We start from the raw sequence: 8,119 nt of genomic DNA, 5'->3' as shown, positions 1-8,119 counted from the left end.
CCATGACGTCATTTCTCGCGGAATCTCGGTGACGCGGTAAATAGATGGGTTTCGAGCGTCGCCACGGCTACTACTTACTCTGTGAATAGCTGACAGCGTCAACGTTGACCTGCTAGTGTCATCATGCTACGCGGCACGTAATTGTAAGACAATTAATGTGTATTCTCGTTTCAATTTTAATATTGCACCTTTCGACTTTTTTACTAGCCGGTGACAATGCATAGTACACGAATATTGGTGACTCATTGTGGTCTTGTACTGTGATCTTGTATCTGGTTCCCTCTCTGTATTTCCAAACAAGGGCACTTCGAATCAACGAGTGCGGGTGTCATCTAGAAAACAAAGGGGTAAACGCCGCCTCTAATTTTCTATCATGTTAGTGGTCACGCGATCGACAGGAATTTTCCGTAACATAATCTAATTCAAGGTTTAAATAGTCCATGTTGTCCCTTTTCCAGTTATCTATTTCTTAATATGAAAAGGTATTCTTAATAATGATAGAGTCGATTTGGTTCATAGGCCTAAGGTGCTTGTGGCGCTCCGAAGTTATAAAAATTATATTACCGCAAGGTACACTAGTACTACTACTACTAGTACTAGTACTAGTAATACCTATTTTTGTACTAGTAGTAGTATACTACTAACTAGTAGCTACTACCATGCCCAGTAGCCAGGGGGGGTTCGGGGGGTCGAAGAACACTACCACCCTGCCCCCCCGCTCGTGGCTTGGGCTCCCTCGCTGGTGCCCTTCGCGCCCTGATGAGGGCCGTGTAATGGGGGTCCAGGAGTCCGGACCCCGCCTTGCTCCGCGCAGAAATAACGCATACTGAGGGGTCTAATTTAAAACAAAAAAGAACCAAGACCCCCCCTGCGTCGTGCTCGGCAACTATTTGGGTTATCGGTTAGCGCCCCCCCCCCTGGTACAAATCCTATTACACGCCCTGCCGAGCAAGTCCAACATTGAAAACGAACGCCCCCTCAATAGACAGCTGCTACGGGCCTGCTACTTACTATACCGACAGGCTGTGCGACGGATTGTCTTACACCTACCTAGGTATCCTAAGCCCTACGATACCGTTTCCTTTGCTGAGCTAACTACTACTACTACTTACTATACTAGTAGTAGTAGACTACTAGTTACTAATACTACTAGGTTAGCTAAGGTTCTGCGCTTTGCAAAGTGAAGTGTACTTGTCAATTTGTAGTCATAATCACTTCTACTAGTACTACTACTCAGTAATATTATTATATAATAATATACATATATATAATTATAAATTATCAACAGCATATCAGACTACATGTTCTCCACAGGAAACATCTCGGAAAAAGACTATCGGAAAGCATTTCGTTTATTGTATGACGATACAAGAGGCCTGAGACCATTGGAGTCATAGTCCCATCGCCCGTTATGGTGTCAGAACTTGCTGTTAGACAACACAGACACACACACCAGCCACACTACACACGACACACACCCACACCCACACACACCATACACACACAACACACACACACACCAACAAATTCGCGGCACTACACACACAATCACACCACTACGCATAAACACACACACACATACACAAACAGATCACATATATGCGCGCGCGCATGAAACCAGCACAGATCACTACACGCACACTACAGACACACACCACGCACTCGCACCAGCACGCACGCACGCACGCACACACACACCACACACAACGGCGCAACATCACACACACACGATGCGCGCGGCCATAAACACACACAATCACATCCCACACACACACGCAGTAAATCACACACACACAACCCACCCACACATAACACACTCACGACCGGATCGCATAAACACACCTACACCGTGCGCATGCATTGAAACACACGACACATACAGCGCAATACACCATATACACAAACACATACACTACACGCGCACATAGAGACACACACATAGACACACACACATACACTACACGCACACACACACACACACACACACACACACACACACACACAAACACGCGCGCCTTTGGTTATACATTGTTTTTTTACATTGCCATTGTGTTTTCGTGTTGTGACGTTGCACCGCGCTTGGTGCAAAAATTTATGTTTATAAAATTTTCGCACTATTTTAATGTTTTTGAACGTGGAATATGAAAAAAATGAAACTGAAAAAAAAAATAGCCCATGCAACGTGTCATGATCTGTAGAATGTTCGTACCAAGTTTGGAAAGGATCCGTTGAGCGGTGAGGAAACGTATAGCCACACACACACAGAAAATCTCCAATTTATAGTAAGATTACATATGTCATGAGCAACCCCAATGCACTGGTAAACTCGATCAGTTCTGAGGCATATACGTCTAGGTGTAAAAACGCAGCATTACTGTTAGAATTGTCAAAACCAAACACAGCTGGAGATTGAGGCATGTTGATAAGGCAACTGTATGGGCATGCACCGCCATAACACAGTATGACTGCCAATTCTCCTGACAAAGTTGCACGAATTTTTATTTTGCAAGTTTCTGACTTGAAGCAATTCGCATTCGTCGCGTGTACAGGTGGCAAAAACTAGTGTTCAGTGCATGTTATATGGAATTATCACATTTGATCACTTAATTGTTATCATTTTCTGAATTACACATTGTAATATTTTCTCACCATTTGCTACTGTCTAAGACTTAGTGTCTTGCGTGCATCTACATTTGCATGCAACTCCCTAGTTATCAGTGTGCATTCCATTGCCTAGCAACTGTTGTCAAGCTTTTAATGTCACATTTTGTTAATCTTCCTTTAGTAGCCAATTTTCTCTTGGATTGTTGGCCATGCAACCAGTTTTTGTGTTCACAGAAAACTCAATGTCGAAAATGATTTTCCCATTGTGAATACCCACCAATTACACATGTCCAGGCTGTAACCTGGCCCATGCAGTGTGAAGGTCATGCACCTATGCTCAGCAAGTTAGACAGAGAGAGCGAGAGAAGGCGGAGGAAGGAATTGGGAGAGACGGGGAGAGGGGGAGGAGAGAGAGCGAGAATGAGATAGTTATTAGTCATATTTTGTATTAATTATGCAAACATAAAAACTAATGAAGTCAAATGCAAGTTACTTACAATACTCACACAGCAATGCAAGTAATAATTGAAATTTTTGAGAAAGGGATTTAATCGCATAAAAGAAAACGAAATTGTCACTTTCTGATTGCATCACATTATCACTCAAATGTATACGTGATACAACCAGGAATGAATAAAAACAAAGCTTTGCTTTTATTCACTCCTGATAAAAATATTGCCAACTTGCGAGCTTAACATTTCGTTTTGTCGGCTGGGAATGTACTTGACTCTGTTATCAATGCCTTGGAGGGTAACTGATTTTCAAGGTAAAGTGTTGAAAACTCTGTGATACATTATCATACACAAACTTATTACGCATATCGAGTTCTCCCAGAATAGTGTATTGTGTACACGACACGTCATCATATATGATGTTGCTCACAAGTTGTCAGTATTGTGATAACTGAAGCATGTCAAATTTGTCTGTAGTTGTAACGCCCCGGCGAAACCTTAACAGATATAGTTCTGCGTTCATGTAGTCCATAATATTGTCACCGCAAGATGGCGCCACAATGTCAGACTATTGTACGTGGAGTTTGGTGCGTGCGTGGCGAGCAGCCAGGTGTGGTGCGTAGAGACTGGTTCCACCCGGAGAGATCGCACCTGCCCCCATTTAAACTGAAACGGCAGGTGCGCTACTAGCAACACACCTGGTTACCATCCCTCCATTATTGTTAATGTTATCCGGGTTCAAGTGCAGCTGAGATTCCTCTGTACAATTATTGAAGATGCACTCCGTTAAAAACCGTGCGTGAGTGTATGAGTGATCCTATTTCCTGTGATGTGTACCACCGACCTGTCTCCTACAGTCTGTGGTGGCGGCGTGGTATAGTGGCAGCGCGTGCATGCGTGTAGCGCCCGATGCCAATCCACGTTATGTTCGGGGCTCGAACAATAATTTGGGACACCCGCAATATGTTTTCGCATATGTGCTACATTGTAAATCTGAGGTGCTAAACAGAACATCGTGCTGATGTGGTTTCTCGTGCGAACGATTACGACTTCGTGACTTCGTTCAGCGCGCTTGTCTGCATGACGCATCCGGCTCTGAAGCGAGACACCCACCACATTTGTCGCGCTGTACACGAGCTTGAGATCGATATACACGTGTAAATATCGACAAGGCACAAGGCCGAGTGTTAAACGAGCGGACCATCATTTGGGAATCTCGTCGATTTTCTAGGCTCAAAGGAAGCTGAGGAGAAGTGAGGAGGCTGGGACGAGTGATAGACGTGAGACCGAATCCGCTGGTTGTGTTTTTTTTGTTTCGTGTTGGGACACTCGTTGGAATCTCGATCGTTAGCTTCGATAGGTGAACGCTAACCTTTTCATTCCTCATCCATCATATCCACCATCTTTTCATTCCTCCATCTGATCATATGTTCGCAGTTTTAAACGACCCTTCTTTAATTCTCCCAGTTTAACCATTCTCACCCGCTTCCTCCTTCCCTTTCCTTGTTATCCCACCTCTTGCCTGTTGATCATTCTCTTCTCCTTTAAAAAGCCTTCATTGAATCCTCATCTTGCTGCTTTAACCCCCCTCCCCCCCCGCTTCCGTGTTAACCTTCGTTTCCGTGCATTTTCTCTTTCTCGTTTAATCCTCGTCTTCCACTCACATCTTACGTATATCCTAGCACAATGAACCCTTCTAACGCGCCCACGCGGGCGCCGTCTCCTCCGCCTTCTAAGAGCAGCATAAAGGAAGCCAACCAGCATCTGAGAGAGCTGCACGCGCACAATTGCGAACTCGAGGAAAAGCTAGCAACGCAGAAGAGTCTAATCTCCCAGCAGGCGGAGCTGCTGTCGCGCGCTAACGCCGACCTCGCTTACGTACAGAAACAGCTGAGCGTGAGCGAGGCGACCCGCCAGAATCTCTCCGTCGCCTCCCGCCGTAAGGATGACGTCATCGCGCGGCTATGCAAGAAGTGCGACGTCATCAACGAGTTCGCGCCGGCGATGGAAGCGTTTCTGCGTCGCTTAGGCAACCTGGAGGAGAGCGATGAGCTTGAGATGGTGAACCCGGTAAGACTGGTGCGTGCTACCGCCGGCAAGTCGCTGTCCAACGGAGAGGTATCTCAGCGCGGGACGACGTCACGCAGTTTTAATATCACGAGTAACTTTTCGGGATCGTCGGACGAAGACGATGGTGGCGGCGGCTATTTCTTACCGAAGAATTTGTAGCGACGTGGAATGACGTTAATGTTCGTGGTTCTACCCCTAGCAACCTTCAGGCTGATGCCGTGAGAATGAGCGTGCGTGCGTATGTTCGCATGCGTACAGGGGGGCGTTGCGTGCGTTGGACGCGGGATTGCGTTGAGAAATTTCGATCACAAATCGATTCAAGGTTCTTTCGAGGTCACGTTTTTATATGATGTAATTCGGCGTCGTACGTACAGCGAAAAAGTAGGCGCCATTCCTGGATAATTCCTGGAAACAGTCGTGTATTGTATTGCACGCTGTTTTGTGGTCTACTATATAGGCAGGTGGCGTTTTAACGAGTGTGTTTGCGACGTTTTGCAATTATGCTCCATATACATTATATTACAACGCGTTACTAAATCATTTGATGCAATCAATTCACGCGCTTCTATTCATATGTTTTTATGTTTTATAGTTTCAACAGGCTATTGCCTATAACTCGGTATATAGTTTGGATTACAGCGACTCCTTATACGTACCTGTGTGTTGCTGAAGGCAACAATAAGATTTGAAGCCAGTGGAGTGTTTTGTGATATATCTGTTGTAACTAATGGCTAGTCGCACTATTACCATTATTAAAACTACCCTTGTTTATCATTATTTGATATTATAATTGCTATTATAACTTTCATTCTGTCTGGAAGATTTCGGGTCAAGATTTTTTACTGTTGTTATATCTAAATGAGTAACAATTGCGCTAACATAAACATTTAAATTTCTTTAATTACATCTTATCTGTAAGTATGAACATTTGAAAATAAATTTGCGAGATAAGTGTAATAGACTTTTATGGTCACCGCGTCAACTATCCTCATTAAATGAGCGTTGGATGAATTTCCAATCCTTTTACGTGTCTCTCCCGCCTATATTTTTACACAATCTGACGTCGGGTGTGAGCTATATATAATCATGGTTCTGATATCTCCTTGTATAAAGACGCGGCCGTTCGTTCCTCCACAACTATATCCTAGTAGGCCTACGTAATTTTTGGTGCACAAATATAAGAGTTGCACGCTAATACGCCACCAGCTTGTTATCATCCCACCGTCATAGTACAGGTTGAACATGTAAAATCGCGTGAGTGGAATAAAAAAAAATGTCATATACAATCGCATCGTTGTATGAGATCACTCTGTATAGTATTATAGTCTAACTAAGAGTAATATATATTATCTTGTAATACAGCCAGCTGATCGGGTATTTTAAGAACCTTTACCGCGTCGCAGATACATATTTAACAAACACTTTTAAAAGTGTAAGACAACTTTTTAAACTCGTCATACACTCGTACACAGTGTGCGTGTGTGCGCGCGTCTCTGTATGTTTAGTTTTATTCGATACTTTGCATTGCATGTACATTTTGCAAAGTCCATTGCGAGACGATGTGATGAAGTCATTTAGTGTATTAAATGTAAGACTTATTTAATCTACTTAATAATCAGTGATATGGTTATTATATACACGTTCAGAACTAAGCGTAGCTAACCATTATGCATGTGGAGGGGGGGGGAAGGCCACACGCGTATTGCATTCTGGGAAGTTAATCAACATGGACATTTTTGACAATCTAACTTTGTATGTAACTCAACTTTGTAACTTTGTAAGAGAACTTCATTTCTAGGACAACTGCTAGATTCTAGGACAACTTCATGAATCTAACTCTACTTCTTAAACTGTAAGTCAACTTCTTTATATTAACACACCTTCTTAATTATAATTTAAGACAACTTCAGAACTATATCAGTATACAGATGACAGCTGCAGTCACCACAAGGCACAACATCTTCATTACTATTTTATACTTTGACTTAGTTACTTTTAGACAGCTAAACTCTGAGTCACCGTGTTACTGGTAACACATATTATATCGATTATATCTATAAGCTTATTAACTGTCAGGCAGCTTCATTATCCTACGACTATCCTTTTAACTTTAATACCACTAACTCTGGGACAACTTTTTAACTCTAGGACAACCTAACTTTAAGACAACTTCTTAACTCAAACTCAAAGACAACAATCTTAGCTCTGAAACAAATATGAACTCCAAGAAAACGTCATTACTTTAGAACAACTTCGTAACTCTAAAGCGGGGCTTATGTCGGGCTTGCGAGCCGACTCGACTGAAAGCAACTGGAAAATTGTCAGTTGCGTCCAGTTGCCCACTGTTCTATTCCGAGCAACTAGTGGCGGCCATGCAGTCGCAGGCAGTTGCGTCGCAGTCGACCTAAGCACTGCAGTCGCATCGAGTCGCGTCGAGTCGTATTCAATCGCAACCCGACATAAGCCCGGCTTTAGATAACAATCTTAACTCTAAGACAACTAATTAAGTCTAAAGACAACTTTGTAACTATAAGACAACTTCTTAATTCTAAGACAGCTTCTTAACTCTAAGACAACTTCTCGACTATATGACAATTTCTTAACTATATTACTTTATTATACTATATTATATTTACTAAGACAACTTCTAAAATCAAACGGCAACTTCTTAACTGTAAGGCAAGTTCTCGACTCTATGATAACTTAATTCTTGCTCTACATTAAGACAACTTTAGAGCTTCATGCATATGGCAAGCTATTAATTCTCTTGCAGTTTGCTTGCGTACATGTGTTTGCGTACATGCCAACTTGCAGTTTGCTTGCGTATATGTGTTTGCGTACATGTGTTTGCGTACATGTGTTTGCGTAGGGGGGCCTACATGCCAACTTGCAGTTTGCTTGCGTACATGTGGTTGCGTACATGTGCTCGCGTACATGTGTCTGCGTACGTGTTTGCATACATGTGTTTACGTGCAAGCCAACTTGCAGTTTGC

At 43.0% G+C, this 8,119-nt stretch overlaps 2 protein-coding genes across 3 annotated transcripts in view; one reads left to right on the top strand and one right to left on the bottom strand.

Annotated features, from left to right (window-relative positions):
• The window catches only part of LOC106806388 (solute carrier organic anion transporter family member 5A1-like), a 58,572-nt gene that overhangs the window by 820 nt on the left and 49,633 nt on the right, over positions 1 to 8,119 (top strand). Inside the window, exon 1 of one of the 2 annotated variants that reach the window (XM_014808311.1) lies at positions 6,854 to 6,978. The exons of the other annotated variant lie outside the window; for it this stretch is intronic. The gene's annotated coding sequence lies outside the window, so the exon portion shown is untranslated. Of the gene's footprint in view, positions 1 to 6,853; positions 6,979 to 8,119 lie in introns of those variants that run through there. 2 annotated transcript variants of the gene reach the window in all.
• Positions 1 to 8,119, bottom strand: part of LOC106806389 (protein phosphatase 1 regulatory subunit 3C-like) — a 17,726-nt gene that overhangs the window by 3,280 nt on the left and 6,327 nt on the right. The gene's annotated exons all lie outside the window — the stretch shown is intronic.

The sequence above is a fragment of the Priapulus caudatus genome, unplaced genomic scaffold (assembly GCF_000485595.1).
Source record: "Priapulus caudatus unplaced genomic scaffold, Priapulus_caudatus-5.0.1 Scaffold157, whole genome shotgun sequence".
NCBI classification, from domain to species: Eukaryota; Metazoa; Priapulida; class Priapulimorpha; order Priapulimorphida; family Priapulidae; genus Priapulus; species Priapulus caudatus.
The sequence above is the reverse complement of the archived record's forward strand: the minus strand, read 5'-3'. Positions and strand labels throughout refer to the sequence as shown.